This window comes from Oncorhynchus nerka, linkage group LG18, assembly GCF_034236695.1.
Source record: "Oncorhynchus nerka isolate Pitt River linkage group LG18, Oner_Uvic_2.0, whole genome shotgun sequence".
NCBI lineage: Eukaryota > Metazoa > Chordata > Actinopteri > Salmoniformes > Salmonidae > Oncorhynchus > Oncorhynchus nerka.
Window position 1 is genome coordinate 3,608,117 of NC_088413.1, and position 27,145 is coordinate 3,635,261.

At 44.3% G+C, this 27,145-nt stretch overlaps 1 pseudogene; it reads left to right on the plus strand.

Annotated features, from left to right (window-relative positions):
* On the plus strand, window positions 1-24,811 carry LOC135561695 (NACHT, LRR and PYD domains-containing protein 12-like; annotated as a pseudogene).
* The last annotated feature ends 2,334 nt before the right edge of the window (window positions 24,812-27,145 follow it).

Here is a 27,145-nt window from a genome sequence, read left to right on the forward strand (position 1 = left end):
CAGAAGCCCAGAGCAGAGTCACCTACAACCAGCCTGCTATCAATGAAGAGTGATCAGCCACCTGCTTTCAGCCAGGAACCATTACCAGATGACAATAATGAAGTGGAGAGTTTGGACAGTGAGGATGTATTAAAGATCACACACAACCTTCTGGACAGAAGAAGTAAGACTGTGTTTCATATAATATTACAAAGAATGGTACAAAGGCCATTATAAAACACACAAATTTATGAGTCCCAACTCTCATTGTTTTCCTACAGGTCAAACTCTGCTGACAGTGCAACAAGACATTAAGGCTAAACTGAAACACAAGTATCAACACATATCTGAAGGAATTGGAGACCATGGAAACCAAAGTCTGTTCAAGGACATCTACACAGAGCTCTACATCACAGAGGGTGGAAGTGGAGGGCTCAATAATGAACATGAGGTTAGACAGATAGAGATGGCATCCAAGAAACAAACCACACAAGAGACACCAATCAAATGCAACGACATCTTCAAGCCTTTACCTGGACAAGACAAACCAATCAGAACTGTGCTGACAAAAGGAATCGCTGGCATTGGAAAAACAGTCTCTGTGCAGAAGGTCATCCTTGACTGGGCAGAGGGAAAAGCAAATCAGGACGTTCATTTCATGTTTCCTCTTCCTTTCCGTGATCTGAACCTGAAAAAGGACCAATACAGTCTGATGCAAATTCTTTCCCACTACTTCCCAGAGCTGAAAGAAATTGACAGCATTGAAGATGGTGAAACCAAAACTGTTTTCATTTTTGATGGTCTGGATGAGTGTCGACTTCCTCTAGACTTCAAAAACAATGAGAAGTGCTGTGATGTCACGAAGCCAACCTCAGTGGACGTGCTGCTGATAAACCTCATCAAGAGGAATCTGCTTCCCTCAGCTCTCCTCTGGGTAACCTCAAGGCCTGCAGCAGCCAATCAGATCCCTCCTGAGTGTGTTGACCAGGTGACAGAGGTACGAGGGTTCAATGATCCACAGAAGGAGGAGTATTTCAGGAAGAAAATCACAGATCAGAATCTGGCCAATGAAATCATCAAACACATGAAGACATCAAGGATCCTCCACATCATGTGCCACATGCCAGTCTTCTGTTGGATATCAGCCACTGTCCTTGAGATGATTCTGAAAGAGGCATGGAAGGATGAAGTCCCCAAAACTCTGACCCAGATGTACTCACACTTCATACTCATCCAAATCATCATGAAGAACAGGAAGTACAACAAAGCCACAGAGACAAACCCAAAGGAACTGTCTCAGTCAGACAAAGAGATGATCCTGAAACTGGCAAAGCTGGCTTTCCAACAGCTGCAGAAGGGCAACCTGATCTTCTATGAGGAGGACCTGAGAGAGTGTGGCCTTGATGTCACAAAGGCATCAGAGTACTCGGCATTGTGTACAGAGATCTTTAAAGAGGAATCTGGGCTGTACCAAGAGAAGGTCTACAGCTTTGTGCATCTGAGCATTCAGGAGTTTCTAGCAGCAGTGCATGCTTTAGAATCATGTCTGGCCAAGAAGGAAAATGTTTTCTCCCCCACTAGTGACGATGAGGAGGAGGAGTCAATCATAAAAGCAGTCACTCGTGATGATGATGACGAAGAAAAGGAGTCAATCATAAATGCAGTCACTAGTTATGATAAAGAGGAGTCAATCATAAAAGCAGTCACTAGTTATGATGAAGAGAGGGAGAAAATCAGAAATGCAGTCACTAGTTATGATGAAGAGGAGTCAATCAGAAAAGCAGTCACTAGTTATGATGAAGAGAAGGAGTCAATCCAGTTGTCGGACTTACACAGGACAGCAGTGGACCAGGCTTTGAAGAGTGAGAATGGACACCTGGACCTGTTCCTCCGCTTCCTTCTGGGTCTCTCACTGGAGTCCAATCAGAATCTGTTACGAGGCCTTCTGACACAGACAGGAAGTACAACAGAGACCAATGAGGAAACAGTTAAGAGAACAGTCAGGTACCTTTCAGACAACATCAAGGAGGAATCCTCACCAGAAAGGATCATCAACTTGTTCCACTGTCTGAATGAACTTGGTGCCAACTCTCTAGTTGAAGACATGCAGGCCTCCCTGCGATCAGGAACTCTTTCAGAAACAAGACTAAAACCTGACCAATGTTCAGCCCTGGCCTACCTGTTACTGATGTCAGAGGAGGTGCTGGAGGAGCTTGACCTGAAGACATACAACACAACAAAGGAAGGTTATCAGAGGTTGCTGCCGGTAGTGAGAACCTGCAAGAGAGCACTGTAAGTTCTGTTATTGAGTTGATGTATACAGTATCATTATAATGAAGGATTTGAATAGCTAACATATTATCTCCTCTCTCCAGACTGGATCGCTGTAAACTCACGTATAAATCCTGTGAGACTCTGGCCTCAGCTCTGCAGACACCAAACTCCCCCCTGAGAGAACTGGACCTCAACTACAATGACCTGGGAGACAGAGGAGTGAAGCTGCTCTGTGATGGACTAACCAGTCCACTCTGCAACATACAGACACTAGTGTGAGTTAACGTCCTTCAGTAGCCACTGTGGGTGTTTATATATGTTGTATATGGTTAGTATGTGTGTGTTTTTAACATTGTTAAATCATGTGCCCTTCTGTTTTTGTCTTAATGCATACAGTATATCACAAAAGTGAGTACACCCCTCACATTTTTGTCAATATTTGAGTATATCTTTTCATGTGACAACACTGAAGAAATGACACTTTGCTACAATGTAAAGTAGTGAGTGTACAGTTTGTATAACAGTGTCAATTTGCTGTCCCCTCAAAATAACTCAAAACTCACAGCCATTAATGTCTAAACCACTGGCAACAAAAGTGAGTACACCCCTAAGTGAAAATGTCCAAATTGGGCCCAATTAGCCATTTTCCCTCCCCGGTGTCATGTGACTCGTTAGTGTTACAAGGTCTCAGGTGTGAATGGGGAGCAGGTGTGTTAAATTTGGTGTCGTCGCTCTCACACTCCCTCATACTGACTGGTCACTGGAAGTTCAACATGGCACCTCATGGCAACGAACTCTCTGAGGATCTGAAAAAAATAACTGTTGCTCTACATAAAGATGGTCTGGGCTATAAGAAGACTGCCAAGACCCTGAAACTGAGCTACAGCACGGTGGCCAAGACCCTGAAACTGAGCTGCAGCACGGTGGCCAAGACCCTGAAACTGAGCTGCAGCACGGTGGCCAAGACCCTGAAACTGAGCTGCAGCACGGTGGCCAAGACCATACAGCGGTTTAACTGGACAGGTTCCACTCAGAACAGGCCTCGCCATGGTTGACCAAAGAAGTTGAGTACATGTGCTCAGCGTCATATCCAGAGGTTGTCTTTGGGAAATAGACGTATGATTGCTGCCAGCATTGCTGCAGAGGTTGAAGGGGTGGGGGGTCAGCCTGTCAGTGCTCAGACCGTACACCGCATCAAATTGGTCTGCATTGCTGTCGTCCCAGAAGGAAGCCTCTTCTAAAGCTGATGCACAAGAAAGCCCGTGAACAGTTTGACAAGCAGACTAAGGACATGGATTACTGGAACCATGTCCTGTGGTCTGACGAGACCAAGATAAGTTTATTTGGTTCAGATGGTGTCAAGTGTGTGTGGCGACAACCAGGTAAGGAGTACAAAGACAAGTGACTTGCCTACCGTCAAGCATGGTGGTGGGAGTGTCATGGTCTGGGGCTGCATGAGTGCTGCCGGCACTGGGGAGCTACAGCTCATTGAGGGAACCATGAATGTCAACATGTACTGAAACCGAGCATGATCCCCTCCCTTCGGAGACTGGGCCGCAGGGCTTTATTCCAACATGATAACGACCCCCAAACACACCTCCAAGACGACCACTGCCTTGCTAAAGAAGCTGAGGGTGAAGGTGATGGACTGGCTAAGCATGTCTCCAGACCTAAACCCTATTGAGCATCTGTGGGGCATCCTCAAATGGAAGATGGAGGAGAGCAAGGTCTCTAACATCCACCAGGTCCGTGATGTCGTCATGGAAGAGGACTCCAGTGGCAACCTGTGAAGCTCTGGTGAACTCCATGAGGGTTAAGGCAGTGCTGGAAAATGATGGTGGCCACCAAAATATTGACACTTTGGGCCCAATTTGGACATTTTCACTTAGGGGTGTACTCACTTTTGTTGCCAGTGGTTTAGACATTAATGGCTGTGAGTTTTGAGTTATGTTGAGGGGACAGCAAATTGACACTGTTATACAAGCTGTACACTCACTACTTTACATTGTAGCAAAGTGTCATTTCTTCAGTGTTGTCACATGAAAAAATATACTCAAATATTTACAAAAATGTGAGGTGTACTCACTTGTGATATACTGTATCATTAAAGCTTTGCGTATTTAACTGTGTATAAACATCTCCTCTCTCCAGACTAGCTGGCTGTAAACTCACATATGAATCCTGTGAGACTCTGGCGTCAGCTCTGCAGACACCAAACTCCCCCCTGAGAGAACTGGACCTCAGCGACAATGACCTGGGAGACAGAGGAGTGGAGCTGCTCTGTGTTGGACTAACCAGTCCACTCCGCAACATAGAGAGACTTGTGTAAGCACATTTTCTTCAGTATCCACTGAGTATTGATATAGAATATTTTGAATGTAGTTAGTATGTTTATGTTTTTAACATTGTTAAATCATGTGCCTTTCTGTTATTGTCTTAATGCATCTCATTATTCGTAAAGCTTTGCATATTTAACAGTGTCGACACATCTCCTCTCTCCAGACTGGATCACTGTGACCTCACATATGAATCCTGTGAGATTCTGACCTCAGCTCTGCAGACACCAAATTCCCCCCTGAGAGAACTGGACCTCAGCCACAACAATGACCTGGGAGACAGAGGAGTGGAGCTGCTCTGTGTTGGACTAACCAGTCCACTCTGCAACATACAGACACTAGTGTGAGTTAAATATCTTCAGTATGAGTTATTATGTGGATGTTTTCAACATGTGTTAATCATGTGCTCTTCTGCCCTCAAGTCTAGGTCAGTGTGGTCTGACAGAGGGTTGCTGTTCAGATCTGGCCTCAGTCCTGAGTTCACCCAACTCACAACTGAAACAACTGGAGCTGAGAGACAATGACCTGCAGGACTCAGGAGTTACACTGCTGTCTGCTGGACTGGAGGCTCCAGACTGTAAACTACACACACTGGGGTGAGTGTTCGGTATCAGAATCCAGAATCACTGTTGTGGCTGAGGTCTAGCTAATTTTACTCTGGTTTTGAAATATGAACTCGAGTAGCAAATACCTACCCTCTCAAAGCCCGTTCCCTTTTTTTTTTTTAGGTCATATTTTTTTGGGGGGGGGTTAAATTCACGCTTTTGAAGGGTTTTACTACCTAATGTCCTCATCTGCCTTCCCTCCTGGGTTTTGACCCTTGCCTGTTCTAGACTCTGTACCCGCCTGCTGACCACGAGCCTGTCTGCCACTCTGCACCTCCTGAACTCTGATCTGGTTTTGACCTTTTGCCTGTCCACGACCATTCTCTTTCCTTCTCCTTTTGGATTATTAAACATTATTAGACTGCAACCATGTGCATCTGGGTCTCTGCTTCTGTCATGATACTACCAGTCTACCTGTTTAACCTGTCTCTCCTTCTGTCATGATACTACCTGTCTACCTGTTTAACCTGTCTCTCCTTCTGTCATGATACTACCTGTTTAACCTGTCTCTCCTTCTGTCATGATACTACCTGTCTACCTGTTTAACCTGTCTCTCCTTCTGTCATGATACTACCAGTCTACCTGTTTAACCTGTCTCTCCTTCTGTCATGATACTACCTGTTTAACCTGTCTCTCCTTCTGTCATGATTCTACCTGTTTAACCTGTCTCTCCTTCTGTCATGATACTACCAGTCTACCTGTCTCTCCTTCTGTCATGATACTACCAGTCTACCTGTCTCTCCTTCTGTCATGATACTACCAGTCTACCTGTCTCTCCTTCTGTCATGATACTACCAGTCTACCTGTCTCTCCTTCTGTCATGATACTACCAGTCTACCTGTCTCTCCTTCTGTCATGATACTACCAGTCTACCTGTCTCTCCTTCTGTCATGATACTACCAGTCTACCTGTCTCTCCTTCTGTCATGATACTACCAGTCTACCTGTCTCTCCTTCTGTCATGATACTACCAGTCTACCTGTTTAACCTGTCTCTCCTTCTGTCATGATACTACCAGTCTACCTGTTTAACCTGTCTCTCCTTCTGTCATGATACTACCAGTCTACCTGTTTAACCTGTCTCTCCTTCTGTCATGATACTACCAGTCTACCTGTTTAACCTGTCTCTCCTTCTGTCATGATACTACCAGTCTACCTGTTTAACCTGTCTCTCCTTCTGTCATGATACTACCAGTCTACCTGTTTAACCTGTCTCTCCTTCTGTCATGATACTACCAGTCTACCTGTTTATCCTGTCCTCTATCGACCATAAATAGTGACAATAGTGGATCGGTTGTCCAGATCTACAATAGGATAACTAGCTAATATCAAACCACACATACAGTCATTTGAATATTTAATATAAGACTATGGTGCGTCACTGAAAGAACAGTGAAGACATGAGACACGCAGCTAAAAAAACCCTCTCATATTGATCTTGTTTAGTGACAATACAATTATCTAGCCTACAGCACCACATTGCAATGAATAATTGTCTTACTAAATTCCACTCTAGGCTGTAAACTGCAGTGAAAATGTCATCCAAATAATGGCCCTTTGAGAGTATTTAATTCTATAGATTTGCATTTGGCTCAGTTGTGGGTCTCGACTCTCAACAGCTTATAGGAAAGGCTATGATCTTTACTGCAGCCGCCAGGTCACTCAAAGCAGACAGTTGTACAATTTTACCAAGTAAGATGTTTGCTGTAGTGTGTCTTAAATGGAAAAAATGTGCAGATAAACAAGTCATATCTCATTGAATGACAACAAATACTTTATTGAATAATCTCTACTGTTGACCAATCAGACAAAGGGGCATCGACTTCGGCTTGCCTCAAGAAAAAATGTGTGCACGAACAGCCGAAAAACCCGAAGACCAAAATGAACAAAAATGTCTTCATAATAAATGCAAGAACTGTTCCGAACTGTTTATTGGATGCCTCAAGCTGGCATGTGCCTAAAATAATGGTAATTGCTAGCTAGGTAGCTGGCTAGCTAAATGCACATGTTAGCGCTAATACAAGTTGCTACCAGTGGTGGTGTAGATCAGCATGTTCTGAATTAGCTAAAATCTTTGTCTAAATGTCACATCTATTTAAATGTGATTAGTGTCCGCTGGGAAACACTCACCAACACTTTGGTTCCTACCCTGTCATAACTCCTACCTGGCTTTTTTTGTCATGCTAAACACCATCCATAAAATTAGAATAATCATTCTATTTATGTTTCCAACAGTTCAAGTCTTTTGATCTATAAAAAATAAAACATCTATCAAAAAAATTGCAATATTTGTTTGAGAGTTAGATTTTCTGCCCATGTTGTGCAGCCCTACTATCAACCTGAACTTTATATGCAAACATTTTGTGGCACAGAAAGGTGAAAAGTGATTTTCAGATGTGTTTTAAAAGTTAGTAGGAATAATTTACACTGTAGGCCCAACAGGCTAAATCTCAATCAATTTAAAAATAGATTATTCTGGTGCTCCTAAATTTGTGGCATCCAACCAAATATTGCAATTTCTCTTCTATAGATTCCAATGAAAGATGATGTTTCCCCATCTTAGACTCAACACAGAGGCAGACAGAAGTTACCATTCTGTCACCAGAGATGTGTGCTAAGTTTTCCCTTCTGCCCTCTAGTCTAGGTCAGTGTGGTCTGACAGAGGGTTGCTGTTCAGATCTGGCCTCAGTCCTGAGTTCACCCAACTCACAACTGAAACAACTGGAGCTGAAAAGCAATGACCTGCAGGACTCAGGAGTTACACTGCTGTCTGCTGGCCTGGAGGATCCAGACTGTAAACTACACACACTGGGGTAAGAGAGAGAGAGAGAGAGTGTGTGTGAATTCAGAACTACATCTCATTTTTGATACGTGATTTGACTCTGGGTGCCGAGCAGTGGCGTGTATTCATGGTTGCCAAGGAAGCTTACCCAAAACATTTACCAAGAAAACATTTATTTACAAAATAAAATAATGAATCTTTCACCTGTTTCCTAATTTCCCTAAATTCACAAGTATCTCACGACTGTATCTCACAGGAGAAAGCATTTACATTTACATTTAAGTCATTTAGCAGACGCTCTTATCCAGAGCGACTTACAAATTGGTGCATTCACCTTATGACATCCAGTGGAACAGTAGTGCATCTAAATATTTTAAGGGGGGTGAGAGGGATTACTTTATCCTATCCTAGGTATTCCTTAAAGAGGTGGGGTTTCAGGTGTCTCCGGAAGGTGGTGATTGACTCCGCTGTCCTGGCGTCGTGAGGGAGTTTGTTCCACCATTGGGGGGCCAGAGCAGCGAACAGTTTTGACTGGGCTGAGCGGGAACTGTACTTCCTCAGTGGTAGGGAGGCGAGCAGGCCAGAGGTGGATGAACGCAGTGCCCTTGTTTGGGTGTAGGGCCTGATCAGAGCCTGGAGGTACTGAGGTGCCGTTCCCCTCACAGCTCCGTAGGCAAGCACCATGGTCTTGTAGCGGATGCGAGCTTCAACTGGAAGCCAGTGGAGAGAGCGGAGGAGCGGGGTGACGTGAGAGAACTTGGGAAGGTGGAACACCAGACGGGCTGCGGCGTTCTGGATGAGTTGTAGGGGTTTAATGGCACAGGCAGGGAGCCCAGCCAACAGCGAGTTGCAATAATCCAGACGGGAGATGACGAGTGCCTGGATTAGGACCTGCGCCGCTTCCTGTGTGAGGCAGGGTCGTACTCTGCGGATGTTGTAGAGCAGGAACGGGCCACCGCCTTGATGATAGTTGAGAATGACAGGGTGTTGTCCAGGATCACTCCAAGGTTCTTAGCGCTCTGGGAGGAGGACACAATGGAGTTGTCAACCGTGATGGCGAGATCATGGAACGGGCAGTCCTTCCCCGGGAGGAAGAGCAGCTCCGTCTTGCCGAGGTTCAGCTTGAGGTGGTGATCCGTCATCCACACTGATATGTCTGCCAGACATGCAGAGATGCGATTCGCCACCTGGTCATCAGAAGGGGGAAAGGAGAAGATTATTTGTGTGTCGTCTGCATAGCAATGATAGGAGAGACCATGTGAGGTTATGACAGAGCCAAGTGACTTGGTGTATAGCGAGAATAGGAGAGGGCCTAGAACAGAGCCCTGGGGGACACCAGTGGTGAGAGCACGTGGTGTGGAGACGGATTCTCGCCACGCGACCTGTCAGGTAGGACGCAATCCAAGCGTGGGCCGCGCCGGAGATGCCCAACTCGGAGAGGGTGGAGAGGAGGATCTGATGGTTCACAGTATCGAAGGCAGCCGATAGGTCTAGAAGGATGAGAGGAGAGAGAGTTAGCTTTAGCAGTGCGGAGCGCCTCCGTGATACAGAGAAGAGCAGTCTCAGTTGAATGACTAGTCTTGAAACCTGACTGATATGGATCAAGAAGGTCATTCTGAGAGATAGCGGGAGAGCTGGCCAAGGACGGCACGTTCAAGAGTTTTGGAGAGAAAAGAAAGAAGGGATACTGGTCTGTAGTTGTTGACATCGGAGGGATCGAGTGTAGGTTTTTTCAGAAGGGGTGCAACTCTCGCTCTCTTGAAGACGGAAGGGACGTAGCCAGCGGTCAGGGATGAGTTGATGAGCGGGGTGAGGTAAGGGAGAAGGTCTCCGGAAATGGTCTGGAGGAGGGGATAGGGTCAAGCGGGCAGGTTGTTGGGCGGCCGGCCGTCACAAGACGCGGGATTTCATCTGGAGAGAGAGGGGAGAAAGAGGTCAGAGCACAGGGTAGGGCAGTGTGAGTAGAACCAGCGGTGTCGTTTGACTTAGCAAATGAGGATCGGATGTCGTCGACCTTCTTTTCAAAATGGTTGACGAAGTCATCTGAATCCTCCTCCCCCTCCCCCCCCTCCTCCCTCTCTGCAGGAGGGAGGAGAAGGTTGCAAAGAGCTTCCTAGGGTTAGAGGCAGATGCTTGGAATTTAGAGTGGTAGAAAGTGGCTTTAGCAGCAGAGAGAGAAGAGGAAAATGTAGAGAGGAGGGAGTGAAAGGATGTCAGGTCCGCAGGGAGGCGAGTTTTCCTCCATTTCCGCTCGGCTGCCCGGAGCCCTGTTCTGTGAGCTCGCAATGAGTCGTCGAGCCACGGAGCGGGAGGGGAGGACCGAGCCGGCCTGGAGGATAGGGGACATAGAGAGTCAAAGGGAGGAGAGGAGGGTTGAGGAGGCAGAATCAGGAGATAGGTTGGAGAAGGTTTGAGCAGAGGGAAGAGATGATAGGATGGAAGAGGAGAGCGTAGCGGGGGAGAGAGAGCGAAGGTTGGGACGGCGCGATACCATCCGAGTAGGGGCAGTGTGGGAAGTGTTGGATGAGAGGGAAAAGGATACAAGGTAGTGGTCGGAGACTTGGAGGGGAGTTGCAATGAGGTTAGTGGAAGAACAGCATCTAGTAAAGATGAGGTTGAGCGTATTTCCTGCCTTGTGAGTAGGGGGGGGGAAGGTGAGAGGGTGAGGTCAAAAGAGGAGAGGAGTGGAAAGAAGGAGGCAGAGAGGAATGAGTCAAAGGTAGACGTGGGGAGGTTAAAGTCGCCCAGAACTGTGAGAGGTGAGCCGTCCTCAGGAAAGGAGCTTATCAAGGCATCAAGCTCATTGATGAACTCTCCGAGGAACCTGGAGGGCGATAAATGATAAGGATGTTAAGCTTGAAAGGGCTGGTAACTGTGACAGCATGGAATTCAAAGGAGGCGATAGACAGATGGGTAAGGGGAGAAAGAGAGAATGACCACTTGGGAGAGATGAGGATCCCGGTGCCACCACCCCGCTGACCAGAAGCTCTCGGGGTGTGCGAGAACACGTGGGCAGACGAAGAGAGAGCAGTAGGAGTAGCAGTGTTGTCTGAGGTGATCCATGTTTCCGTCAGTGCCAAGAAGTCGAGGGACTGGAGGGAGGCATAGGCTGAGATGAACTCTGCCTTGTTGGCCGCAGATCGGCAGTTCCAGAGGCTACCGGAGACCTGGAACTCCACGTGGGTCGTGCGCGCTGGGACCATAGATTAGGTGGCCGCGGCCACGCGTGTGGAGCGTTTGTATGGTCTGTGCAGAGAGGAGAGAACAGGGATAGACAGACACATAGTTGACAGGCTACACAAGAGGCTACGCTAATGCAAAGGAGATTGGAATGACAAGTGGACTACACGTCTCGAGTGTTCAGAAAGTAAAGCTTACGTAGCAAGAATCTTATTGACTAAAATGATTAAAATGATACAGTACTGCTGAAGTAGGCTAGCTGGCAGAGGCTGCGTTGTTGACTATGTAGGCTAGCTGGCAGTGTCTGCGTTGTTGACACTACACTAATCAAGTCGTTCCGTTGAGTGTAATAGTTTCTACTGTGCTACTGTGCTGCTATTCGGGGCTAGCTGGCTAGCTAGCAGTGTTGATTACGTTACGTTGCGTTAAAATAACGACAATAGCTGGCTAGCTAACCTAGGAAATCGCTCAAGACTACACAATTATCTTTGATACAAAGACGGCTATGTAGCTAGCTATGTAGCTAGCTACGATCAAACAAATCAAGCCGTTGTACTGTAATGAAATGAAATGAAAAATGTGATACTACCTGTGGAGCGAAGCGAAATGCGACCGGATTGTTGAGTGCGGAAGTTCTGTTCGGAAGACGTTGGCTAGCTAGCAGTGTCTCCTACGTTAAGGACGACAAATAGATGGCAAGCTAACCTCGGTAAATTAAGATAATCACTCTAAAACTACACATTCTAAACTACACAATTATCTTGGATACGAAGACAGCAAAGACAACTATGTAGCTAGCTAACACTACACTAATCAAGTCGTTCAGTTGAGTGTAATAGTTGTGCTGCTAATCGGTAGACGGTGGACTAGCTAACGGTGGACGTTAGCTAGCTGGCTAGCTGCAGGGCAGTGTAGACTGCGTTAGGACGACGAAATACGATAATTACGCAATTATCTATGATACAAAGACGGCTATGTAGCTAGCTAAGAAGAAATTGCTAAGGTTAGACAGAGCCTTTCCGTTCAGCATCCGAGCGGGGATTCTGATCCAACCATTAATTCATACATTGTTGTGTTCTGGCTTGAGAGGATGGAAGTTCAATATGTAGCTAGATGTAGAAATCTAATGTTAACTAGCTTACGTTGACCATGAATGGAAGTTAGGTTAGCGAGCAAGCATTTTAGCCACCGGATAAGAGAGGAGAAGTACTCCAGATATAACAAACTGACCATAGCCCCCGACACATAAACTACTGCAGCATAAATACTGGAGGCTGAGACAGGAGGGGTCAGGAGACACTGTCGCCCCATCCGATGATACCCCCCAGACAGGGCCAAACAGGAAGGATATAACCCCTGTGCCAAAGCACAGCCCCCACACCACTAGAGGGATATCTTCAACCACCAACTTACCATCCTGAGACAAGGCAGAGTACAGCCCACCAAGATCTCCGCCACAGCACAACCCAAGGTGGGGCGCCAACCCAGATAGGAAGATCACATCTGACTCAACCCACTCCATTGACGCAGCCTTCCTAGGGACAGCATGAAAGAGCACCAATAAGCCAGGGACTCATCCCCTGTTATAGGGTTAGAGGCAGAGAATCCCAGTGGAGAGAGGGGAACCGGGCAGGCAGAGAAAGCAAGGGCGGTTCTTTGTTCCAGAGCCTTTCCGTTCACATTCACACTCCTGGGCCAGACTACACTCAATCATATGACCCGCTGAAGAGATGAGTCTTCAGTAAAGACTTAAAAGTTGAGATCGAGTCTGCGTCTCTCACATGGGTAGGCAGACCATTCCATAAAAATGGAGCTCTATAGGAGAAAGCCCTGCCTCCAGCTGTTTGTTTAGAAATTCTAGGGACAATTAGGAGGCCTGCGTCTTGTGACTGTAGCATACGTGTAGGTATGTACGGCAGGACCAAATGGGAAAGATGGGTAGGAGCAAGCCTGTGTAATGCTTTGTAGGTCAGCAGTAAAACCTTGAAATCAGCCCTTGCCTTAACAGGAAGCCAGTGTGGGGAGGCTAGCACTGGAGTAATATGATCCATTTTTTTGGTTCTAGTCAGGATTCTAACAGCCGTATTAAGCACTAACTGAAGTTTATTTTGTGCTTTATCCGGGTAGCCGGAAAGTAGGGCTTTGCAGTAGTCTAACCTAGAATTAACAAGCATGGATACATTTTTCTGCATCATGTTTGGACGGAAAGATTCGGATTTTTGCAATGTTACGTAGATGGAAAAAAGCTGTCCTTGAAACAGTCTTGATATGTTCGTCAAAAGAGAGATCAGATGCTGAATGGAGCTGATGTTTTAGATTATAATTGGATTATTTCTCAGCAGTGTAACGCTCTACCAGATTAAGTTATTTTCCTGTAGAGAGGCCTGTAGAGAGGCCTGTAGAGAGGCCTGTAGAGAGGCCTGTAGAGAGGGGCCTGTAGAGAGGGGCCTGTAGAGAGGGGCCTGTAGAGAGGGGCCTGTAGAGAGGGGCCTGTAGAGAGGGGCCTGTAGAGAGGGGCCTGTAGAGAGGGGCCTGTAGAGAGGCCTGTAGAGAGAGGCCTGTAGAGAGAGGCCTGTAGAGAGAGGCCTGTAGAGAGAGGCCTGTAGAGAGAGGCCTGTAGAGAGAGGCCTGTAGAGAGAGGCCTGTAGAGAGAGGCCTGTAGAGAGGCCGACAAATATTAATATTTGTTAATGTGTCATTTTTGTATTTACAAAATGTTTTTAACATACGTGTACGATAAGGTGTGCGTGTTTGTGTAACTAATGATGAAGTTTGTCTTCTACTCTCCTCTAGTCTGGGTCAGTGTGGTCTGACAGAGGGTTGCTGTTCAGTTCTGGCCTCAGTCCTGAGTTCACCCAACTCACAACTGAAACACCTGGAGCTGAGAGACAATGACCTGCAGGACTCAGGAGTTACACTGCTGTCTGCTGGACTGAAGGATCCAGACTATAAACTACACACACTGGGGTAAGTACAGCTGTTTCATACAGGTTGGTATTGAGCTTAGTAAAACACAAACTCTGAAAATCTAATATTTCATCACAATGTTTGTGTCATGGACAAATGGATGGGTGTCCTACAAGATGATTGACACCAGCACACCAACCTAGACATCTGTTGTGTCTCTCTGTAGGCTATCTGGCTGTCTGGTCACAGAGGAGGGCTGTACTGCTCTGTCTTCAGCTCTGAGGTCAAACCCCTCCCACCTGAAAGAGCTGGACCTGAGCTACAATCACCCAGGAGACTCTGCAGGGGGACTGCTTTCAGCTGCTCTGGTGGATCCCACATATAAACTGATGAAGCTGAAGTAAGTCAGAATAGATGTCCTAATAGTGTGAGCAGCGGTTGTGTCATATGTAGTGTAGTAGGGTCAGTAACATGAGGACATGATGGTAGAATTAAGGGGAAGTTTACCCAGCAGGCTGAGCACTCCAACACAGCATACATCATCACCACATGAATACTCTTCTCCTGCATCTCTGATATCCTGTTGGAATTGTACTCTGTTCTATATGCAGTAGGTAGGATAGAATACCTGTATGTCTCTAGTAATGAATTGTACTCTGTTCTATATGCAGTAGGTAGGATAGAATACCTGTATGTCTCTAGTAATGAATTGTACTCTGTTCTGTATGCAGTAGGTAGGATAGAATACCTGTATGTCTCTAGTAATGAATTGTACTCTGTTCTGTATGCAGTAGGTAGGATAGAATACCTGTATGTCTCTAGTAATGAATTGTACTCTGTTCTGTATGCAGTAGGTAGGATAGTATACCTGTATGTCTCTAGTAATGAATTGTACTCTGTTCTGTATGCAGTAGGTAGGATAGAATACCTGTATGTCTCTAGTAATGAATTGTACTCTGTTCTGTATGCAGTAGGTAGGATAGAATACCTGTATGTCTCTAGTAATGAATTGTACTCTGTTCTGTATGCAGTAGGTAGGATAGAATACCTGTATGTCTCTAGTAATGAATTGTACTCTGTTCTGTATGCAGTAGGTAGGATAGAATACCTGTATGTCTCTAGTAATGAATTGTACTCTGTTCTGTATGCAGTAGGTAGGATAGAATACCTGTATGTCTCTAGTAATGAATTGTACTCTGTTCTGTATGCAGTAGGTAGGAGAGAATACCTGTATGTCTCTAGTAATGAATTGTACTCTGTTCTGTATGCAGTAGGTAGGAGAGAATACTTGTATGTCTCTAGTAATTAATTGTACTCTGTTCTGTATGCAGTAGGTAGGAGAGAATACCTGTATGTCTCTAGTAATGAATTGTACTCTGTTCTGTATGCAGTAGGTAGGATAGAATACCTGCATGTGTCTAGTAATGGGTGTGGCCAGTAGCCTAGTGTTTAGAGCACTGGGCTACTAACCAAAAGGTTGCTTGATTGAATCCCTGAGCTGACAAGGTAAAAATATGTTGTTCTGCCCCTGAATAAGGCAGTTAACCCACTGTTCCCGTGCACCGAAGACGTGGATGTCATTAAGGCAGCCTTCTGCACCTCTCTGATTCAGAGTGGTTGGGTTAAATGCGGAAGACAGATTTCAGTTGAATGCATTTAGTTGTACAACTAATTGTCCCTTGGATAGTGCACCAGAACACAACAATATGGTTTAAATGTTGACTGCTTTATTAGGTCTTTGTCAGTCAATAACTTGTTTCTCCAACAGTGTGGATCATGGTGGAGAGTGCAGGCTGAAATCAGGTCCGAGGAAATGTAAGTCTCTTCAATCCTATTTAACTGTATATTCAGAACTATAGTAACATAGTAACTAATCAGTACTGGTTCTGTTCCTACAAAACAACATTTTATATGAAGATGTGGTTTGATTAAACTCTCCTTTTGTCTACAGATGCCTGTCATCTCACCTTGGACCCAAGGACAGCAAACCCAAACCTGATACTGTCTGAGGGGAACAGGAAGGTGACACCGGTGGTGGAGGAGCAGCATTATGAAGACCATCCAGACAGATTTGACCGTTATCGCCAAGTTCTCTGCAGAGAAGGCTTATCTGATTCTCGTTATTACTGGGAGGTGGACTGGGATGGTGGTGGGCCTGCTATTGGTGTGGTGTACAAAGGAATGTTGGGAAGGGCTGGCATTTGTATTGGACTCACCAGCAATTCCTGGTGTATGTACTGCTCTGACAGCGTTTATGACTTTTACAATGCTGGAGTCCATAGTAGATCCATTCTTGGCCCTGTATCTAGCAGAGTAGGAGTGTATCTGGACTGGCCAGCTGGTACTTTGTCCTTCTATAGTGTGTCCTCCTCTGGTACACTGACACACCTTTACACATTCTACACCACGTTCACTGAACCCCTCTATCCTGGATTTGGGTTTCTTTTGTTGAAAACCTCCTCAGTGACCCTGTATCAGATCAACGACATTCAAAGGTGAGGTCATAGTTGACAAAGGGCAAATCCTTGAAGTCGGAAGTCAACTAGCTTAATGATTGGTTTACCGGCCATCAATTAGCTTTCTGATTGGTTACTTCACATACAGTGGAAGTCAGCAGTTTACATACACCTTAGCCAAATACATTTTAAACTCTGTTTTTCACAATTCCTGACACTTAGTAAAAAATTCCCTGTCTCAGGTCTATTAGGATCACCACTTTATTTTAAGAATGTGAAATGTCAGAATAATAGTAGAAAGAATATTTTATTTCAGCTTTTATTTCTTTCATCACATTCCCAGTGGGTCTGAAGTCTACATACACTCAATTAGTGTTTGGTGGCATTGCCTTTAAATTGTTTAACTTGGGTCAATAGTTTGGGTAGCCTTCCACAAGCTTCCCACAATAAGTGGTTTTTTAAATGTATCATTTGTTTTACCTTTATTTAACTCGGCAAGTCAGTTAAGAACAAATTCTTATTTTCAATGACGGCCTAGGAACAGTGGGTTTAACTGCCTGTTCAGGGGCAGAACGACAGATTTGTACTTTGTCAGCTCGGGGATTTGAACTTGCAACATTTCGGTTACTAGTCCAATGCTTTTACCACTAGGCTACCCTGCCGCCCGTGAATTTTGGCCCATTCCTTCTGACAAAGATTGTGTAACTGAGTCAAGTTGTCGGCCTCATTGCTTTTTCAGTTCTGCCCACAAATTTTCTATGGGATTGAGGTCAGGGCTTAGTGATGGCCACTCCAATACCATGACTTTGTTGTCCTTAAGCCATTTTGCCACAACTTTGGAAGAATGCTTGGGGTCATTGTCCATTTGGAAGAGCCATTTTCGACCAAGCTTTAACTTCCTGACTGATGTCTTGAGATGTTGCATCAATTTATCCACTAAATTTTCCGGCCTCATGATGCCATCTATTTTGTGAAGTGCACCATTCCCTCCTGCAGCAAGGCACCCCCACAGCATGATGCTGCCACCCCCGTGCTTCACGGTCGGGATGGTGTTCTTCAGCTTGCAAGCCTCTCCCTTTTTCCTCCAAACATAACGATGATCATTATGGCCAAACAGTTCTATTTTTTTGTTTAATCAGACCAGAGGACATTTCTCAAAAGTATGATCTTTGTCCCCATGTGCAGTTGGAAACCGTAGTCTGGCTTTTTTTACGGCGGTTTTGGAGCAGTGGCTTCTTCCTTGCTGAGCGGCCTTTCAGGTTATGTCAATATAGGACTTGTTTTACTGTGGATATAGATACTTTTGTACCTGTTTCCTTCAGCATCTTCCCAATATTCTTTGCTGTTGTTCTGGGATTGATCTGCACTTTTCACACCAAAGTACGTTCATCTCTAGGAGACAGAACGTGTTTCCTTCCTGAGCGGTATGACGCCTGCGTGGTCCCATGGTGTTTATACTTGCGTACTATTGTTTGTACAGATGAACGTGGTACCTTCAGGCGTTTGGAAATTGATCCCAAGGATGAACTAGACTTGTGGAGGTCTACAATTATTTCTTTAGATTTTCTCATGATGTCAAGCAAAGAGGCCTTGAAATACATCTACAGGAAATCCTGCAATTGACTAAAATTACATCAATTAGTCTACCAGAAGCTTCTATGACATCCTTTCCTGGAATTTTCCAAGCTTTTTAAAGGCACAGTGAACTTAGTGAATGTAAACTTCTGACCCACTGGAATTGTGATACAGTAAAATACAAGTGAAATAATCTGTCAACAGTTGTTGGAAAAATGACTTGTCATGCAAAAAGTAGATGTCCTAACCGACTTGCCAAAACAATTGTTGATGGAAGCAACAATCTGCAACATTAAATCTGAACCACCCCTGATTATTATCAGAAGTTGTAAAAAGTTGTCCACTGCAGGAAACCCTCACTGGTACCATAATTTATAGAAATATCCATTTATGCATTTACAATATATAGTTGTATTTTGTTTAATCACGGTCAATCTGTCTGCTTTCCCAACACCAGAGACCATGGTGGAGAGAGTTGGATCAAGCCTGGACCTGAGGATACCGGAGACCATGGTGGAGAGAGTTGTATCAAGTCTGGACCTGAGGACACCGGAGACCATGGTGGAGAGAGTTGGATCAAGCCTGGACCTGAGGATACCGGAGACCATGGTGGAGAGAGTTGGATCAAGCCTGGACCTGAGGACACCAGAGAACATGGTGGAGAGAGTTGGATCAAGCCTGGACCTGAGGACACCAGAGACCATGGTGGAGAGTGTTGGATCAAGCCTGGACCTGAGGATACCGGAGACCATGGTGGAGAGTGTTGGATCAAGCCTGGACCTGAGGACACCAGAGAACATGGTGGAGAGAGTTGGATCAAGCCTGGACCTGAGGACACCAGAGAACATGGTGGAGAGAGTTGGATCAAGCCTGGACCTGAGGACACCAGAGACCATGGTGGAGAGAGTTGGATCAAGCCTGGACCTGAGGACACCAGAGACCATGGTGGAGAGAGTTGGATCAAGCCTGGACCTGAGAAATGTGAGTTTTAACTGATAATTGTTTGACTCAATATAGTTTTAAAGCGTTCATTACAGTTGGTTCCCAGACAAGGAACACAATCATGATCTATTTGGTCCAAAAAAAATTAAAGGTAGAGTCAGCAATATGACGTAGATGCACAAAGTAAATCGCATGGTGGGTCAATTTTCTACAACAACTAAGAGCGTTGTAACACGATGCTAAACTTCTCTGCTGTTTTGGTCCCGTGACTACCACACTGTAAGAGAGTGAAGAGAACCCACGCACATGGGTAGATACTGTGTGTGACTGTGTGAGAGAGAAGTCAGGCATCTTGCTAATCACAATATCTGTGGTGCTGCTCGTACATCATCATTTAGCTGACTCTACCTTTAAGCTCTCACCCTAGGATCTACCAGAAATCAGGCCCCCAACACCTACAAAACATGGACCAGAACGATGTTTCCTGCTTCTACAAACATTAATTAATATAACACTAATGTCAGATTATGGTATGCTAATGAGTGTACATTCTGAGACCGTTGCTCACTTATATTCATTTTTATTACAAGTCTAATTATAAATTCATTATTCTGTGATATTGTCAGTTTTAAATAACTACTTTTGACTTCAGGGATTCCTCAGAGCTGTAAGACTTGTGACCATGTTGAGGTAAGTCATTATGTCAATTCTTACTTTTACATACCTGCAGGAGTCAGGTACAGTCTCAAAGCCAGGTGTGTACTGACAAACCATTCATACTGGGATAGACAGTCCGGTAGTATTTTAGCTGTTGTCATATTTTGTCATTAGACAGTTTAATTGATAATTCACCAGCATTCCATGTAACATTGAATAAATACATTAGATTAGTTACTTTGGTAATGGGCCAGTTTCCCAGACACAGATTAAGTCTGGTCCTGGACCTTAAAGAACTTTCTATTGAAACTTCCATTGAGCATGCTTTTTAGTCCAGCACTAGACTCAATCTGTGTCCAGGAAACATATGTATTACTGGCATGCTTGTCCTTGTTCAGGACTCCACACACTGGCTTCAGATTGAACCCTTGACTTCCACTGTCCAGGGAGTGACAATGTTCAGGTAAAATAACTACTTTTAACATTTCATTCCACTTGCTAGTGTATTTCCCCATTACCTTTGGGAATAGTCTTCTAATTCAACCTCTCCATTTGACCATTGACCCTCTCTCCCATATCTTGTTGTTGCCCTCAGACACAAGACACCCAAAGGGAGTTATGAGTGCACAGTGTCTGGGCTCCGCTGGCTGTGTGAGAGAGATGTCATTCTGAAGTATCACTTCAGGAACTGGGAACCCTACAGTCAACTTCTGAAAGACATGCAGTACACACAAAGTGGTCCATTGCTGGACATCACTATGGAGTTAGGTGAACTGGAGGAAGTTCATCTGCCACACTTTGTCTGTTTAGGTAAAACCATGTAGAAATAGTATTCAGAAAGACATTTCCATGTAACTGAGTTTCACCTGAATGAATGAATAAACTATTCTGGGAGTTTGAGTTTACTGTGATCTGGCTCTGCATATTCTTTGTATTTTAGTTGGATGAATAATACAATGTCTTTCTATCTCCTTTGTATTGTGTTGTTCAGGGACCAACCCTTCCCTGAGGAATGAGATGAAGATTCTTCATGTAGAGGAACATGGAGTGTCTTTAGAGGAATTGCATGAGGTCACCAGATTCCATGCTAAGATTCTCCATCCCAAGTTCTCAGCTATCTCTGTTATACTGAGATTACTGTCTTGGAACATAGATGTCCACTGTGATGTGGTCCTCTACATGGCAGTAAAAAGGTCAACAGTCATTTCAAGGCTGTACCTGCTCCTCAGAAACTCCAGTCAGAAAGAGGTGAGACACTATCACTGAAGTGACAACAGGATGTTGAAACCTACTGAAGGAAAGCTGATAGTTTGTTGAAAATCTCTAGATTACAAAGACAACATGCAGCTCTGTGAGAAATCTATTTCTGTCTCGTTCATTTGAAGAGCCAGTAGACTGCATTCTTCCCTCTGGTCGAAGGAGAACCCAATGCCCGGGGCAGTGAAGGGGACATTGCCCTGAGTAGGGTGCTGTCTTTCAGATGGCATGTTAAATGGGTGTCCTCTCCATGGTCACTGAAGATCCCATGGCACTTATCGTAAGAGTGGGGATGTTAACCCCGGTGTCCTGGCTAAATTCCCATTCTGGCCCTCATACCATGGCTACCTAATCATCCCCAGCTTCCAATTGGCTCAATTTCCCCCTCTCCTCTAACTCTTCTCCAGGTCGTTGCTGTAAAAGATAATCTCTTCTCAGTCAACTTACCTGGTACATCTTTAAAATAATATCCTGGTAAAATAGGGATAGTAAAACAAAAGCATACTGTTACGAATCCCTTTTGGCCCGACAGTCTAGAGGGGGTGGTAATGAGACCCGTAACATAACTCATGCAAATTCTAATAGTGACAAAGTAAAAGTGAGAACGAAATAACTATGACAACTGAAATCTACAGTCAGACTCAAGGTTTATTTGTAAACACACGGTAATGGGGGGGAGCAGGAAAAGGGGCTGAGCTTGGACCCAAGGAAAGACACAATAAGTATTCAAAAACACCCCTAAGCTAGACTAGCCTACTTTAACAACAGCTAACTAACTAACCAAAAATACAGTGTGTGGTCCGCCCAGTTCCAACTAGTGTATCTAACAAAGTCTACCTACGGGTATTGTATGCCCATGGGTGACTTGTCTTGGTTTCCCCTTTTCCCACCAGCAAACAAACAAACACCATAACCAAAACAATACTCACAGGTGATGACAAAGTGCTATGGAGGTGCTCAAACAAACGAGAGGTTAATACACAAAGAGAGAGTGACACACAGAGACCTACAGACATGGCATTTACAGAGAGATTGAGCTCTAGAGCAAACAACTGACGGTTTTTAAACCAAGGGAAAGAAGCTGTGATAGGGTAGGAAACAGGAGGAGGTGTCTTCTGATTGATGATTGGATTGTTGACTGATTGGGGAGTGATGATTTTCACCTGTGAGGGGAGAACGAGAGAAAACAACACAGGATACATATACACACAGACACAGGATACCTGTATCTGTAACACATACACATATTTTGTTGTTGACAAAAATGGATTGCTCAGTGAGCTGCATGTTGTGTGAATTACGAGACTACATTGTTCTGACTGACTACTACATTGCTCATTTTGTAGGCTGTTCAGGAACGGGAGAAAAACCAGGTCTCCAAAGGATTTTCAGAATTCGTCCTGTCAAGTCCAAACGGGTCCTTAAAGCTGAACACTTGGTTTGCGTTCAAGAATCCCCGCTCCACTTCCATCAATCCAGAGGTACAGTTTTATCAGGCTGAGGACATGAATCTGTCATATTGTATATGAAGAACTGGAATATCATTCTATTTCTCTCTCTTTCTCTCTCTTTTCTCCCTCTCTCTCTCTCTCGTTGCACCATATGGCCTCCTACAGAAGATTCAGCTGTTACCTGCAGACACCACACCAAGCTGTTGCCAGATGATAATGGGAAACACAGGGGTTGACATTGAGATGGAGTTAATCGGGGAGGATGAGAGGACAGTATGGAAATCAGTGTTATCAAAAGGTAATAAATACTATACATGCACAGTATGTCAATCATCAATGTCCTTTTCTAACAGATGCTATTAAAATGTTTTATGATATTTTATATTGATTGTTTTTCAGATGTGTACAGCAACGACTCTCATCCAACATGTAAGTTTGTTTTTGTGGACGAGTTTTATAAAATGGGTTATAAGAGCTAACATCTCTTCAAGTTGGGATGAAGGACACTGATGAAGGTCTTCATGAGTCATGTTCAGTGGGGTGATGAAGGTCGTCATGTTCAGTGGGGTGATGAAGGTGTAATGATATAAATACTTACAAAGGCACTGTATATGAGGCCTTGTCTTTGTAGAAAGTTGAATCTGTGCTTGAAATGCGATACTAGACTGAGGGACTTTCCAGATGTTGTATGTATGGGGGACCGGTCCAATTTGACATTACAGAGTATTTTCAGTAGACTGTTGACAAAACATTACAATTAAATCCATCTTAATCCCACTATGTAACACAATAGAGAAATCCAAGGGGTATGAACACTTTTGCAAGGCTCTGTATGTTATGTAGAATAGACAATCGTGTCAGCCAGGGTAGGCGTCAATTCCAAATAAATCAGTCAATTCAGGAAGTAAACTGAAATTCCAATTCAATAACTGGAAAAGGGCATCTACTTTTTACTCTCAGTGACTTCTCAATAAACCGAATAGGAATTTCATTTTTATTTTTTGACTGACTTCAATTGGAATTGCCTACAACCCTGGAGTCGGCTCTATTCAAGAAATGCCTATCAGAGGAATGGTAACTGGAGAGACTGCAAGATGTAGAAACAGCTGCTGTTAACCCTAAAACCATATTAATTGAATTGACCCCCCCCCCCTCAGCATTAATACTCCTTGGGATTCCTGCTGAGGAGTTTCTGAAGAAACACAGGGCTGAACTCATTCAGGGAGTCAAAAACCCAATGCCAATAGCAGATGATCTGTCATCAAAGTACATGATTGGTGATGAAGAGTACTCCAGAATAAAAGCTGAAACAACTGAACAGGAGCGAATGAGAGAACTACTGAACGCAGTCCTCCCTAAAGGACAAGAAGTGACGGGAGCTTGTCTCAAAGCTCTCAGTGAACATGAACACCATCTTGTTAAGTACTTGAGTGAATCTAGGTAAGACCATTTTCTTTTCTCCCTCCCTTGAATATGTGGAATGATTAAATATAGGTCAAATAAAAACATAGCTACCCAGATCAAAGAGAGTCTTTTTCAGAATGGAACCATGTTTTTGTGTTGCTGCCTGTAATAAATGTGTCTTATCATAGGGCCATTATCTCATCATTATCTCAGGTGTATCATAGGACCATCATCACATCATTATCTCAGGTGTATCATAGGACCATCATCACATCATTACCTCAGGTGTATCATAGGACCATCATCACATTCTCAGGTGTATCATAGGACCATCATCACATCATTATCTCAGGTGTATCATAGGACCATCATCACATCATTACCTCAGGTGTATCATAGGACCATCATCACATTATCTCAGGTGTATCACAGGACCATCATCACATCATTATCTCAGGTGTATCATACGTCCATCATCACATCATTATCTCAGGTATCTCACACCTCCTTCTTCTCCATACTTTCTGTTCTCTCTCTTCCCTTCTCCTCCATCCTCTGTCTTGTAGCACCTAATCTGAAGATAATGAGGCCTGTCTCCTAGTCTTTGGACAAAGACACTTCTTCACCTAATCTGAAGATGCTGAGGCCTGTCTCCTAGTCTTTGGACAAAGACACTTCTTCACCTAATCTGAAGATGCTGAGGCCTGTCTCCTAGTCTGTGGACAAAGACACTTCTTCACCTAATCTGAAGATGCTGAGGCCTGTCTCCTAGTCTTTGGACAAAGACACTTCTTCACCTAATCTGAAGATGCTGAGGCCTGTCTCCTAGTCTGTGGACAAAGACACTTCTTCACCTAATCTGAAGATGCTGAGGCCTGTCTTTTAGTTTGTGGACAAAGACACTTACATGATTGTAAGTGAAGACCCCCCCCCCTGAAATTGATCAAAATTAATGGGAACATATTGGCACTGTACGAAACATATGCACGGTGTCCAATACCACTCAAATATACGCCATTGCATTCAAAGCTTATGGCAAATGTCATAGGGCAAATGCCAAGTGTCATACAGCAAAAATCCAAAAGATGGCGAGCTCGCTCCACCGTAGATTTTCATATTGCAAATGCACATCAAGTCAAGACCCAAGAGTCAAATTTTGATGTATCACCCCCCTAAAAAAGAGATTTCTGGACCGTTTTGTCAATTATACATGTATAAGAACTGTATGAACATACTTTTGTCATATTTTATTGTCATAATAAAAAAATTTAAAAAAATAAAAAATGTTTTACTTGTCCATAAGGCATATGTTTTGTCCATTTGCAATATGATTTCATAGGAAGTCAAAAATCGAAGTCAAAAGTCAGTGAACCATTGCCAAATGCCATAAGAAATGTCCAAATGCAATATGAAATCATTGAAACTGCCAAATCAGGATGTTATGTCCATTTGCCATGTACGATCATAAGAAGTCTGTTTCCAAACGCAAAGTCAGTGAATCATGTCCAAATGGCATTTATACTTTTAACGATTTTTTGAAAAACGTCCAACATGACCAGGGGCACCCCCTATTGGATGGTCACGGGTGGGGGGTGCTCCCTACCCTACTATAGACCCCTTGCTCCCCCCTAAAGGCATTTACAACCCATTTTAAAAATATGCTCCTGGTAACCCGTTCCATACACCAGGTGCACGCCTGTCCATATGCTTCAATGAGTGTATACCATCACGAATTTGACATGCTCAAAACTCCTGCAGAAATTCAAAATTGACTGGCCAGATGAACTCTGGATGGCCGGGCAGTGATCGTGGTTCCTCTCCATCGCTCTTTGGTGTTGATTTCAGAATGTCAATTTGGTGATGGTCTATCACTGTTTAAACATATTGCAAATGGACAAAGTCAGCCAGAAAGTCTCCGTCCATCAGTCAATTAGATATCATTCTGAAACCAAACTGATACAAACTGACACCACACCCACTTTTTCCAACTCGTTTAGAAGCCAACTATCACATATTTTAGATCAGGGCCATAATACACAGCTCCTTCTGTTTAAAGAATAATAAAAACATAAAACGTTCTAGCTGCGTGTCCAGTTCCGACAGTATGTGTAGGCCTAGCTGAATCCCAAGTTTCAGCTCGATAGGTTATTTGGAGCCCGAGCAGTGATCTTAATTGGTGCTGAAAATCCATATTTTCCGGCTGTTGCTATGGGGTCCTTGAATGAGCTATCGGACAGAAACGTTGGGGTCCGTCTCTATGGGGTGAGGTGGTTTCAATGCACCAAGTCTTGCGACGCTGGGACTTTTCTAAATGTCATCATTTTCGTAATGGTCAAAATGAATTGAAGTTATTCCAAATGTACGAGGCTGTTTCTCAGTCTGAGAACCTTCCAGAGCCTCATAACTCACTGTGCACTATCATCTTGAGCTCCTGAACAGGTTTCTAAAGTTCCAGAGCTCTAGGTCTGACGGTTCTTTGATAGTTCGAATGAAGGTGACGATTGCAGGCTCTGTATATCTCTAAGCCCCACACTGTGTCACTATGTCCTAGCTGTGTGTGAGCTTTTCTTGGAAATCTGATGGGAGAAATGACTGATTTACAGTTCATGAGGGTTACCTAGTCACACATTGGAAGTTTTGAAATGATCTGACCTTTTTAGCCCTTCGAAACAGCCCCTATGACCACAATTTAAGGCACTTCTGGTTGACACAGGAAGCTAAAAGTAAACATATATCCTCAATTGGGTAGGCTTTTACAGAATCCTGAGTTTAAAGTTTTTACGTCAAGTTTTGACTGATCTACACAGGGTTGAATGCAGTGATTTTCACAAATGCAGGTTATGTACATCAAAACACCTTTTGGGTGAATTTAACCACTTCTGGTTGCTCCAGGAAGCATATAATCGACACAGGTAGACCTCATGGTGGCCTGATGGATTGTTATCGAAGACAGGTTCATAAGACATTCATAAACCACATAGGTTTCAGGTTGAATTTAGGGGTGCAGGCAATGTATTCCTATGGGGAAAGAAGTCAATGCAAACTGTTTGATGTAAACACCTTCTTTTCACTGTTAAGGGTTAATGCCAAATGGTCAAGGTTAGGCTTGCACAGATCGAGAGGACCTCGGGAACGTTCCTGAGGTCGAATTGTGCTTCTAACCCTAACGGTTCTCCCGCTGTCACCCAAAAGCACCTGACATTTAGGGGCAGGCTTCATTTTGGGCCTTCTTTTTTTCACGGTCGCTGCGCTCAGACCGAGCAAGCTATGGTCAAGTGGTGCATCTTGTTGAACTCGGCACAGCCTAGAGATTATGGTAATGCCATGTGTCTTCAAGCCCCG